Here is a 12,579-nt window from a genome sequence, read left to right as displayed (position 1 = left end):
TCCTTCACAAAGCAACACCTGTTTGTCCAATTGTTTGATTCTGTTCCTCAAAGGTGAAAAATACACATTCATAATACAATACAAACCCCGTTTTATATTATCCGTCTATCTTATCCGATACACAGCTGACAATTGTTATAAGTCTCTTTTTTTCCGGGTAGATCTGTGCTTTTCGCCAAACCCACTATCCCTTAAAACAGGGGTGTCAAACTAATTACAGGTCTTGGCCAGATACTGCCGACTTCGACCGAACGCGGGCCACTGAAGATCGGCGCGAACGGTTGACGGGGGGAGGGGGACGTATCCACTCCAGTGGCGGACCGTTTACTCTGCGATCTCCTTAAACTGTCTCTGCTCTGCTCACTGAAGCAAAACAATACGTGGAAAATAAATATCAGAGCCAAGAGCAGCGACTGTAGTCAACTACTGCTGCTAACACATCCCGTCGGACCAGGATTATTTATTTATATCCGTTAATGAACTTTTCTCCTCTTGTTATCCTGGTAACTGCTGTCATTACAGACAGTTGCGTCGATTCTTACTGTGAAAATCTACGGTTTAGCGGCTACGCTTCGTATTTTCATTTTATGGGAAAAACCACAAAAAGAATTAACAGAGTAATAAGTTGTTGGTATGGTTTTTCATGGTAAAAGGGACTGTGACTGTGAGGCGCGCTTTCACACGGAGAGTGCATTGTGGGATTTGTAGTATTATGGTGATGGGTGTGATATACCGGCGGGCCAGCTCTAATAGTAAATAGATTTGATCATGCGGGCCAAAGATAATTTATTCACGGGCCGGATATGCCCCGCGGGCCATGAGTTTGACACACGTGTGCCTTAAAAGGATTTCCTTCACAAGTGGCTGATCATATTCCCAAGTTGCTAAAACTATTTGCAAAGCAAATCTCTGACGGTAGTCTATAGACGGAAGCCAGTTTAAATGTATTACAGCAGGTGTTTCAGGTTGTAGTCATGGTGGCTTGTTTTAGTAGTTCTGCTTGATTACTGTGTCTGCATTCCGTATGCACAGCAGCACAGTATTCATCTTCCTTTCTGCACAACAAACACACACACACACACAAACATGCACCAATTTGTAAAACTCACCAGCTGTTTAGAATACTATCGTAGACACTGTACTGCATCTGACAAAAGGTGGACACGCAATACAATCCCTTTTACATTAATGAATTGAACTAACTACGACATGAAAATTAACTCAACGGACTCCACAGATGGGACGAAATTTGGCTGTTTAAACATTGACATACACCCCAGGTCAGTAAATGGGTTACCTGGCCCCTTTGGCCCCACAGCAAGAGCTTTGAGAGCGGGCACTTTGTCTAGTTCTGACCTTCATTTATCAGGTTGTTTATTCACCCGTTTGCACAGCCCGGCCTGGCAGCAGGGATGTGGGAGCCGTTGATGATGGATTAACAGAGAAAGAGATTACGATTGGTGCAAAGCCAGGAGACCAACTCTATGATTTGGTTCGTTATGCTTCCCTCCCAAAACCCTCACTTCACCTTCTACTCAGTCTCTCACACCAATTCCTCACGCCTTCTGTTATTGTCTCACATTTATATAACCCGTTTTTTATATTTATCAATCTTTTCATTAACATTCATAGCCACACATCTATACACATGTGATCATTTTAGCTCTTCATTTTGTCTTTTAATTCCTGTGTTTCCTTTTCATTATCCTTTTAAATTCCCTCTTTCTTCACAAACAATTAATCAATATCCCCTTGCCAGATGTGAGTCATCCCTCTCTCTCCACTCCTCTTTGCTCATCTGCATGCTGGTCTCTGATTAGGTTGTCTGGCTTTTTCTCTATTCACTATTTCTTTCCCTCTGTTTATCTCTTCAGGTTCTGTGAATGGAATATAAAGTGCACAAATGAAGGGTGTCATGTGAAATTGTGCTTCAGTTTTCACTGTGATCATTGAGGCTTGTTAACATGGGTTTCTATTGAGCCTGGCAACATCTGATCAATATCTGTAGTGAAGACAGTCGTCACTAGCCGGATCTGTCCCAGTACGCACAGATCAATACCAATGATCACACCTCATTTACATCCAGAGACCATTCACGACACAATTTGAGGGGAAAGTATAATTCCCCATAATCCTGATGTAAGTCTTCCTTAAATGCGCATCTCAGTTGGAGATGATATGTCCTTTTTCATTTCACAGTTAATGAAAGGTAAAAGGAGTAGGTATTAGGAGGTATTCGGAGTCGGACTGTGGGGTTGCCCCTGCCAAGGCGCTCGTGTCTGTGTTTGTGTTAGTGGTAGCGTGCCTTCACAGCCAGCAGTGAATGAGTTTGCCACATCTCAGGATGCTCCTGCTGCCAATGCTAACATTCAGGCCATGTGGCCATCTGTCTACCAAAACACTGGTCAGCAGACAGTCAGCCTCTCCCCTCTGTTGCTCTTTAGAGCCAGAGTTCAACTGAGCAGCTATCACCCGCTAATATATGATACACAGTTATTTCAGTCATTTCAAGAGCTATAAACCATTTGAGTGAAAATATTTGATAGTGTTTGAATGGCATCATATCCCCCTCACAGCCAGACTCATTACAGGCAGACTTCAGACAAAACGGTAATTTAAAAGCAAAATGAATCCCATCGTTGATCCTCAAGTATCCCTCTGTCCACATCTCTTGGTTAAGGTCATTTGTGCTTATTGTTCTGCTCTGGTAGGAATGAAGTAAGGGAATCACATTGTTTTCCTGCTGTTAAACATTTCAGTTTTTGCCACTTGCTGGGGCGTGTGAACATATGGTTGCTGTTATCATCGGCTAAGCTTGTCCTTGTGTTTTTTAAATATCCTTTTAAAGGCATGGATACACACAACTATACACAGGTGAGATCTGGCACTTGCTGACATTGGCATCAAATTAAAATGCAAAAATACATCCTCTGACCCAGCATGTGTTTTCTAAATTTGTCTATTTCATTTGACAGAATGTTGAAAGAGGAGTTAAATGAGTTGAGAATTTAGGTGTCCCAATGGATTCATAGGTTAAAATAGGCATGCCACACTTACTTTGTATATTAAGGATTAAGAAAATGCATTTCAAATACAATTTAGACTCAAAAGTGATATCCATCCACCATTGTGTAGTTTCTCCAAATCTCCCAATTATATCTGACAGTTTTACATTCATATGGACAAAGTGGTGGTCTTTTTTTTCTTCAAAACTCGCTCCACAACATTTTGTCATAATATTAGCTTAAATTAGATTATATAACAAGCTCTGAGTGTACAAACTCTGACTGTTCAAATATCTATGGCAATGTTGTTGGTTTGGTATGTCTCATAAAGTATTTAGAAAAATGTAAGTTCCAACAGTTGAAATGGGCTCTGGAATTTAATGTGATGACTTTTTCAATAATTTTAACAGAATCACAGTGTTTATTTTTAATCTCAGGTTAAAAAGTTTGAATGGGATCTTGAGATAATGTCCCTCTTGAGCTAAGGACACATCATCAGAGGACTATTCCGTAAAAAAGAACCTGATGTTATGTTTATTGCATGGTATTGTAATAGAGTACAATGTTAGTCAGTCTTTCCATTTATGTCTTAATGAATGACTCGGTGCCATGCTGTGTTTGTTCACAGCTCTGCTCTGTGTTTGATATTTCATTTTACATTCCCTCTCGCTCTCTGCAGCCCTCGTTATCGTATTCCTATAGAGTGCACTGGCGTTTGACATACAGACACCAAAGACTCTGGCTGCATTGCAGAGCAACTGCCTCTCACAGCAGTACTGTCTGCTTGTCTAATTGTGCCTCTTCCTATCCTGCTGTCTTGTCTCCATCATAGACCTCAAAGAGGTGACGGACCTAAGGGATCGCTGACAAATGAATGCTTGGATTTGAATCAGGTCACTGTGTGTCTGCGGTTAGATGAGTGTGTATCTGTGCAGCGTTGGAGATGACATGGAGACGAGGCAAGCACAAGACTGATAGAATTTTCTATTTCATTTGTTCAAACATTTTCAAAAAAATATATTTCATGAAGGTGAGCATGTCTACAAAAATGAGCTGATGTGTACAGAAACTAGTGATGGCAAGATAAACCTTCTTGAAGCATTGGAGTTTTCCAGCAAAATGGCACTCGGAAGTATTTTCTAATGGCTTTATGTGAAAATACCGCTTCTTATCCGCTAATTTAAAATATCATGATGATAATCTTCTCATCCTTCTCTTGCTTGTTCCTTGCAATTTGAACTGGAAAAAAACCCGCCTACCAGATGGAATTTGCTCAACTGTGAGGGCTCAGTTGTCATACATTTTGTTTTGTTTGTGTTCATAATGTTGGACACACAGCTGTTTTCACCGATACAATTCAACAGTTCAAAAGTCATTATACTGTATTTGTTGAGTTAATTTTTAAAAAGCAGTGCATTTACTTTACTTCTCTGTTTGAGGTCCCATCAATATTTTCCTATTTCAGCTTCCTTTTTGCAACACTGTTCGCCCTCATTGGTCAATGTTTTTTAGAAAGTTACCGTTTTGATGAAGCCCTAGGCAATTTCGAATAGTAAACCGTACATTTATTCACGTGAAAAAGTACAATATACCAGTAATTTATAGATATTGTTGTGGCTTTTTGGAAAATGTAAATTGAGTCAGAACTGTCTATTTTGATATCCATTTGTTTTCCTTTTGTTGCATGAGCACACAACATCTTCTCTGAGAAGTGACAGAATAAGTAAATCCCCACTATTACCCATTGAGGTGTTATTTATAGCTTGTGGCGTGGTGTTGGGATGAAGCCAGATGGACAGCCGGGATCCTATTACCTCTGCTAATTCTCAACGTTGTGTGTCTCCCTCCAGATCCTGCATTCCCACAGTAGACTGTGCACGTGAACAGGTTTGGTTCTCCCGTCCATTGACTCTAGGCAGACCTCTGAGTTCTTAGTCCATCCATTCAGAAAGCTGGACTGTTCATGGTACGTGACTCTGTGACTTCTTCATCTTTGTAATTACATGCTTGCACCAACTCGCTGTGTTGCCTTTTTAGTGAAATGTTTTGATGAACAGAAAATGCTAAAGGGAATTGGAGTTAAACATACTTAGTAACAAAACAGGTTTTTTTAGGGCTAATAATGAAGAAATCTCTGGATCTGGGGAGCCAAATGGGTCAATTGTTTCAATAAAATTGAAACTGAACGTTACCATTTCTTGCTTGAACTATGAAAAATATAAGAATGTAATAAAAAATAAAAATGGGCAAATTTTATATAGTTTAATATAGTTATGAGTTCTGTAGTTGTTTTGAATTAGATACTTATAGATACTACTATTTTTTTCACTTTCAAAACATATTTTTTAAGCTTCAGGGTCTTGGCCGTGGTCTGGCGTGGGGGCCCTCAACTGAGAGGGGTGTGTAGACAGTGACAGCATAATGATGCCTGCAGGCAAACTGCGACATTTACAATTCAACTATGAACTATAAACCATATTCCTGTGACTGACAAACAATTTAAAACAACATTTTGAAAATGTGAAAAATAAGGTTTGAAAAATGAAAAGGTTTTCTTTAAAACAATTCTAAAACTGAATCCAAATTATGTTCAACTCTAAAACTTTTTATATTTATACCTTATTTTGTGCAGAAAGCCAAAACATTTTTGATAATTATAACAAAGTTACATTTATTCTAGGGCCGGGACTTTAGCGCGTTAATTACGATTAATTGATTACAATGTGAATTAAGATTAATTAATTACACAAAAAATAACACATTAAACATTTTTTATGCATTTTTACACTTATTTTTTGCACCGCGGAATGTTTTCACTGGATGAGTTTCGGCGGACCGATTATACTGGAGCACCAACTAGCGTTCATGACTTCAGACAACAACAAACCACAGTGAACATGAACGAAGAAGCTGACGAGACCGTGTCGGTTGGCCCCGTGAATGGGAAATTTTATTATAAAAAACAAACGGATGGAAGTGTCGATAAGAGCATGGTTGTGTGCAAGCTATGCAACAGGGAATTTGCATCGAGCCTCAAGTATCACCTCAACGCAAAACAATTAGCAGCTAGCGTCAACGTTAGCCCGACCCGAGTACAAGGACCCACACCCAACCCACACTGCACCACAGGACTGGTTTAAGGACCAGGGTAACTAAGACCACGTCTGAAAAAATAACCAATGTTCTGAATGTACTTGAAAGTATTGGTCTACTTAAAAAAACCTAGTTTACAGAAGGTCTACTTACCTATAGGCTACCTGAATTTCTGGAAGTACTATATTTCTAAATATGCTATTGCTACACTGGAATTGGTTGAACAAAAATAAAAATTCATGTGAAAAAAATGACTTCTCACTGTTCTCAGGTCAAATATTTGTATGTATAATATATGCGATTAATTTCGATTAATTAATTACAAAGCCTCTAATTAATTAGATTAATATTTTTAATCGAGTCCCGGCCCTAATTTATTCATTTTAATATATACTTTCTGCATTTTCAATAACATTGACCCAAAACCTATAAAAGCAACACTCCATACTAAAGCCTAAAATGATGTGATTTACACCCTACAGCTTTGATTAAAAATGTTATCTGTACACGTGTTATGTTATTTAAATTTATGTCAGAGCAACCCACCTGCATTAGGAAATGTCACAGAGAGGTGTTTACAGATGAATGATGATAAAAAATGAAGATACAATTGTTGTTAAGCTCTTTAAATTGCAGACGTCAAACGCGCAATGCTTTTTCATTTGAGACATTGTCATGTCCTTGTTAAATATGCATGATGACTTCATTAATTTTTTAGCCCAGTCTGTTTCATGCATCTTATCTATTTTTTGGTTGGTAGGCTTTTCGAGATGGAGGATGAGAGAAATTGTTTAGATATTATCTTTATTTCTTGTACAGAAAATATATTATGCAAATAGGAAAAATAATTACATTTTCCTTTTTATTTCCTGTAGAAACATTAGTCTTCTTTACAACATGGCATAGGAAACATCATGTGATCACTGAGCCATCTTAACCTCAAACTTGCGAAATGTACATACATACTTTTGTTTCCCACACTACCCTAATGTTCCAACATGTTCAATAGAATGGAATTGCAACACAACACCATCAAAGGCACAGTAGGTAAGCAGTTTGGTGGAAGTGAACAAATACTGTACATGCCAAACCACAGTTATTTCATAATACATCCTATCCATTTCAATATTTTCTTAGTACATGAATTATTCTTTTCAAATCACTTGTTGGCTATATTTACCATGTTGGCTATATTTAACTTTTGTGCATAACAGTTTTTACTTAATTGGTAAAATTACTTTTTTTAAATTTAAAAAATAGGAACTTCTTAAAAATGTTCTAGTCAAGCAATTTAAAGAGTTTACTGCTACATTTGTTTAAATTCATATTCATTCTAGTAATAAATTACTTAAACATCTTAAATAATGAAATAACAATTGTTGAAACACTTCCTGTATGCATACTGCTAGTACATGGGCTGATATGATGAGATGTAATTCCCATACAGGCACAATGCGAAAAAGTGAATGGATATTAAATATTTGATGTACCAGTCATGTCCATTGTTTAAAGTTAAAATTTAAAAATTTAAAAAATGAATACCCATATAGAAATTTGGTTTGTTTGCTCATTTCGCAGCTTTCGTCCTGTGTCTTCTTACTATTCATCATTTGTCTTAGTCACGATTTTCCAAAATACGCAAATTGAATCATAATCATGCAGACATCTTAAACAGGAGTACGCAGGGGCAGCTTTCCAACTGGCCTGGTTTGCTTTTTCTCTGAGACCTCTGCTTAAAAGCTTGGCTGCTTCCCCAGACTCACGATCCTATTTTGTGCCTGGCCAGCTGGTTTCAAAATAATGTGCTGAGTTTTGATGTTAAACAGCCATTTCCTTTCTCATGCTGGTGTGAAATCACCATCTGTCTCAGTGTCTACTCTGATTTCAGTGGTGTCTCGGGCATGCACATGCAACTTCACCAGACCAGCGTCCCATCTCGTTGCCTGTACACAGCATCCATACTTTAGGAGTATTCTTTACATTACATTACATGTCATTTGGCTGACGCTTTTATCCAAAGCGACTTATAATAAGTGCATTTCAACCATAAGGATACAAACTCAGAAGAAGTAGAAATAACAAAGTGCAATTTCATCAAATAAGTCGATTTACAACTTGCTATAGATAAGAGCCTTTATAAGTACAATTTAAGTGCTACAATTTGTTAGTGTTTTTAGTCGAGGTGTAGTCTGAAGAGGTGTGTCTTTAGTTTGCGGCAAAAGATGTAAAGCTTCTCCGCGGTGCTGATGTCACCAGAGAGTTCGTTCCACCATTTCTGGAGCAAGGACAACAAAGAGTTGCGATCTTGTCGAGTGTTTTGCTCTCAGTGAGGGAGGAACAAGCAGTTTGGCAGATGTAGAGAGTGTGTGGGTTGGGATGTAGAGTTTGACCATGTCCTTAATGTAGACTGGACCCGATCCATTCACAGCATGATACGTGAGCACCAATGTTTTGAACTCGAAGCGGGCAGCCACTGGTAACCAGTGAAGAGAGCGGAGGAGTGAAGTGTGGGAGAATTTAGGAAGGTTAAAGACCAGTCGAGCTGCTGCATTCTGGATGCTCTGCAGAGGTCGAATGGCGGTGGCCGGGAGACCTGCCAGGAGAGCTTGAATCAGCACCTGCGCTGCCTTCTGAGTGAGAAGGGGTCGTATTCTCCTGATGTTGTAGAGCGTGTATCTGCAGGATCGTATTGTCGCTGTAATGTTGGGAGTCCAGGAGAGTTGGCTGTCAAGTGTCACACCAAGGTTGCTAGCAGTCAAAGTCAACGTTAACACGTAGATGTCAGTCAGACAGGCAGAGATCCATACCGTCACCTGATTGTCTGAGTGAGGAAAGGAGAGAATTAGTTGTGTGTCATCGGCATAGCTGTGGTAGATTAAACCATGCGAGCGAATGACAGAGCAGGAGAGTTGGTGTAGATTGAGAAGAGGAGGGGACCCAGGACTGAGCCTTGAGGAACTCCAGTAGTAATAGGTTTCAACACTGATCCTCTCCCAAGTTACCCGATAGGTGCAACCGTCAAGGTAGGATGAGAGAAGGGAGAGAGTAGAGCCTGAGACACCAAGTTCCTGTGTGTGTGTGTGTTTGTAAAGTATTATCTCTGAAAGTTTGAATAACTTGCTTATACAAATAGGTTACAAAGGATACACAAAGAATATTACGTAGTAATTCTAAAATGTAGATGTATGACCCTTGCCTGACCATTTGTTCCAACTGCAGCATTTGAGGGAAGAGATTTGCATGATTTTCTTTAGCATATATCTGTAAAAGAGAGGAAAAATCTTGGCCTGCCTTTAGACTGCCGGTTAATTGACTCAACTTCAAATGCCTGCTTCTCTCCCTCTCTCTCTGTCTCTTATTCTCTCTGTCTTTATTCATCCCTCTCCCTCTCTGTGATCCTCTGGGCTGAATTAATGAGGGAGCGGCGAAAGGACGTTTACAACATTAACAAATGCCTCAACACTAAGTCTGTGTACGTGAACGTTAGTTGGGGTCTGTGCTGTCCCAAAGGGGCTCTGAGGATTACACCACCACACAATCTGCATTAGTTTTCATCACAGCCATGCGTAGCGCTGAACTGATCTAAATGATTATAACTGAACAATTTAGGTTACATATTATACATCGGAAAAGCTGCGTGACTGTCAATAAGTAATGCAGAGCCCATATAAGACCTGTCCATTATCAGCTCGCACTGTCAACCCCAAGATTCTTTGCTCAGGAAGGTCAATGATCATTAAGTTATATGTTTTTATATTTGGTTCATAACCATACCTCACTTTAGAGTGGGAAAACGTGCATTTTTTGAGAAAAGTTGCTTGATTGATTTCTCTGTTGCTTTATTTATTCCTGTTTCTCATCCCTGATCCTCCTTCCGCTCTTGCTCTCCCTCTTTCTCTCTGTCTTTTTCTCTCTCTAAGCCTTTGTAGGCTTTGAGGGCTTAGAAGTGATCCCACTAAAGAACATTTTTATACTAAATCTGTCACCTCAATCTGGGAATGTTCGGGTACATAAAGGCGAGTGAGCAATGTAGATATTTAATTCTTTCTATTCTATTGCTGGACTAATACTTGAAGAGATTATCATCATTTATATTGGTCTTTTTTAGAGTTTATTTATGAAGATACAGTTCAGGCCCAATATGTTGTTAAATTTACACGATGTCTGCAAATACTAATAAAAATATTTACACACATCAAATTGTCAGTTTAAGAAAGTGACAGCAACTCTGGGACAGGCGAGAGGATATGCTCCATTAAATTATTCCTTTTCTTACTTCGAGAGTAGAAGAGAAATTTGTGTGTGTATGTGAAATATCCATTTAATATGGTATTGTACCTGTCTGCTGTGTCGTTTGATAATGCGCGTCAGAAAAGCATCTTTTAAAGCCTGTGTATTCAACATTATAACGCTGCTGATTAATTTTTACTTTGCCACTCAAATACAGCCATATTTTCTGTAAAAAAAGAAGTTACCTAAATAAACTAATTCATACAGGACAGATACAACGCAGTGACTGACACGTGAGCTGAGCAACAAACACCATTAGTATCAGAATCTGCACAGGGAATTTTATCCACAGACTTTTCTGCTGCAGTTTAATCCTTGTTTTTTTTTAAACTTATATCTGCATAATTCTGTTCTTAAAGCCTAAGGACGATGACCTCATATAAAGTTACAATATATCTGTTAATTATCCAGGGAATAGAAATACGCATAAATACATTATTATGCGTATAAAGTCAATCCCAAGACTGTCAAGGCCACTCATTAGTCCCCATTCATCTGAACCACTTGAGCTCTTAATGCATTGTGAGGTCAGGTTTCTGGAACAACCCTTCTTACTTGCATATTCATTTTCTGCTATATGTAGTAATGTAAAGTGGAATAAAGGCTGTTTGAGGGGAGCCAGTGGAGGAAGTTGAAAAAATGGATGAAAGAAGTATGCGGAGCCCGTGTGGGAAGGAGGTTCATTGGGGAATGATAATTGCACTCACTCCAAAATATGCATTGGATCAAGAATGGAAAAGCACTTAATTTAATTTATCCTGTACAGGCTTAGTGAGCAGTATTTTAGCCTGAAAACCTGCCAGTAGACATAGTATCTGACCGTGTCATGTTTAAACCGTCACACAGCGGTCCAGATAGTAAGATCACAACAACACACAAACACACAGACTCACATACTGACTAGTGTTAGTGTTTCTGTCTTTTTCTTTTCTCTTGTCTTTGAGCCCCCAGAAAAGCGCTATGAAAAAAAATATTTTTGTATTATTATTATTATTCTTATTTTTATTACATGACAATAAGCTTTCTTCTGTGTGAATGTTCTTCAGTATGAGTGAAAAATATATAAAGTTTGCAATTCGTCACAACGGCAAATTGAAAATAAACCATTTAGGAAAAACTTTAAACACATTTTAAAAGAATAACGTAATCAGACAGTAGCTAGTAGTAGCAGTTGTACTTGAATACATTGACTGTTCTTAATATCATCATTTGGAACTAATACGCCCCAAAGTATCTTTGTAGTAGGTTTTTTAAACTCTTAATGCTACAATTCCCCCCATCAACAATGTTTGTGGCAGAAAAAGTACAATTCCTCTTGGTGTTATAAGTAGCATCTAAATTGTCTGGTTTGTTTATCCATTAATTTGTGTAGCAACTGTGCAAGTGAATGTGTCATCCCACACCATCCCAAGCTGACATGTGCTTTCTCTTGTTATTAAGTGTTCACCCTTTGACTTTGACACCATTGTCTCAAAGGTGCATTTGATAATGAAGTTATGTTTAACTGCAGCTATTATTCCCGACATCATAAACTCTTCACTGCTCCTGGCCCACTGCGAGTGCTGTCACTGCCTTGGTGATAGGCAGTACATCAACGTGTGTGTGTGTGTGTGTTTGTATGTGTTTTAGACAAACGGGAATGTAGGAGTCTGGTTTAACTACGTGTCTCACAGTGGTCCTCTTTTTATCAATGGACTGCATCTAATACATTTGCACTGGGAAATTAATCCAAGTCTCCTTGTCTGCAACTCATGTGACATTAAATCGACTTTTTAATGGCTGTGTGATGTTTCTAAATAAGGGGAAATAAAGATATGTGCTAGTTCTGGTATGGAATGCTGCAGCCTATAGCTCTGAAATGCGTTGCCCTATGCGGTCGTGTCTAATATGCTGCTTCTCTCTCTACTGCACTGCTCCTACTGCTGTACTGTAATTACTGCACATGGCAGACAGTCACGACACATTCGACAACAGACACATTTTGGATGTGGGAAGGGGATGAGCAAAAGAAAAGAGAGATGTGGGGGGAGGGAGGAGAGTCGTGTTGGGAGTGAAAATGAGGACCACATAATCATTTCACAGACTTTGTGAAAAATGAAATTGCTGAGATTATTGATTGTTTTAGTCCACTTGGAGTTTGTGCATTAATATTCACCGACATGGATCAACTCTGTTCTTCACAATGTTCTTT

General features: G+C 38.8%; 1 protein-coding gene across 11 annotated transcripts in view; it reads left to right on the top strand.

Annotated features, from left to right (window-relative positions):
* shank3a (SH3 and multiple ankyrin repeat domains 3a) overlaps positions 1-12,579 on the top strand; it is a 136,200-nt gene that overhangs the window by 8,878 nt on the left and 114,743 nt on the right. For 10 of the 11 annotated variants that reach the window (XR_005114226.2, XM_037450566.2, XM_037450563.2 and 7 more), the window contains exon 2: positions 4,856-4,971. The exons of the other annotated variant lie outside the window; for it this stretch is intronic. The gene's annotated coding sequence lies outside the window, so the exon portion shown is untranslated. The remainder of the gene's footprint in view (positions 1-4,855; positions 4,972-12,579) is intronic. 11 annotated transcript variants of the gene reach the window in all.

Source organism: Pungitius pungitius, chromosome 6 (assembly GCF_949316345.1).
Source record: "Pungitius pungitius chromosome 6, fPunPun2.1, whole genome shotgun sequence".
NCBI lineage: Eukaryota > Metazoa > Chordata > Actinopteri > Perciformes > Gasterosteidae > Pungitius > Pungitius pungitius.
The sequence above is the reverse complement of the archived record's forward strand: the minus strand, read 5'-3'. Positions and strand labels throughout refer to the sequence as shown.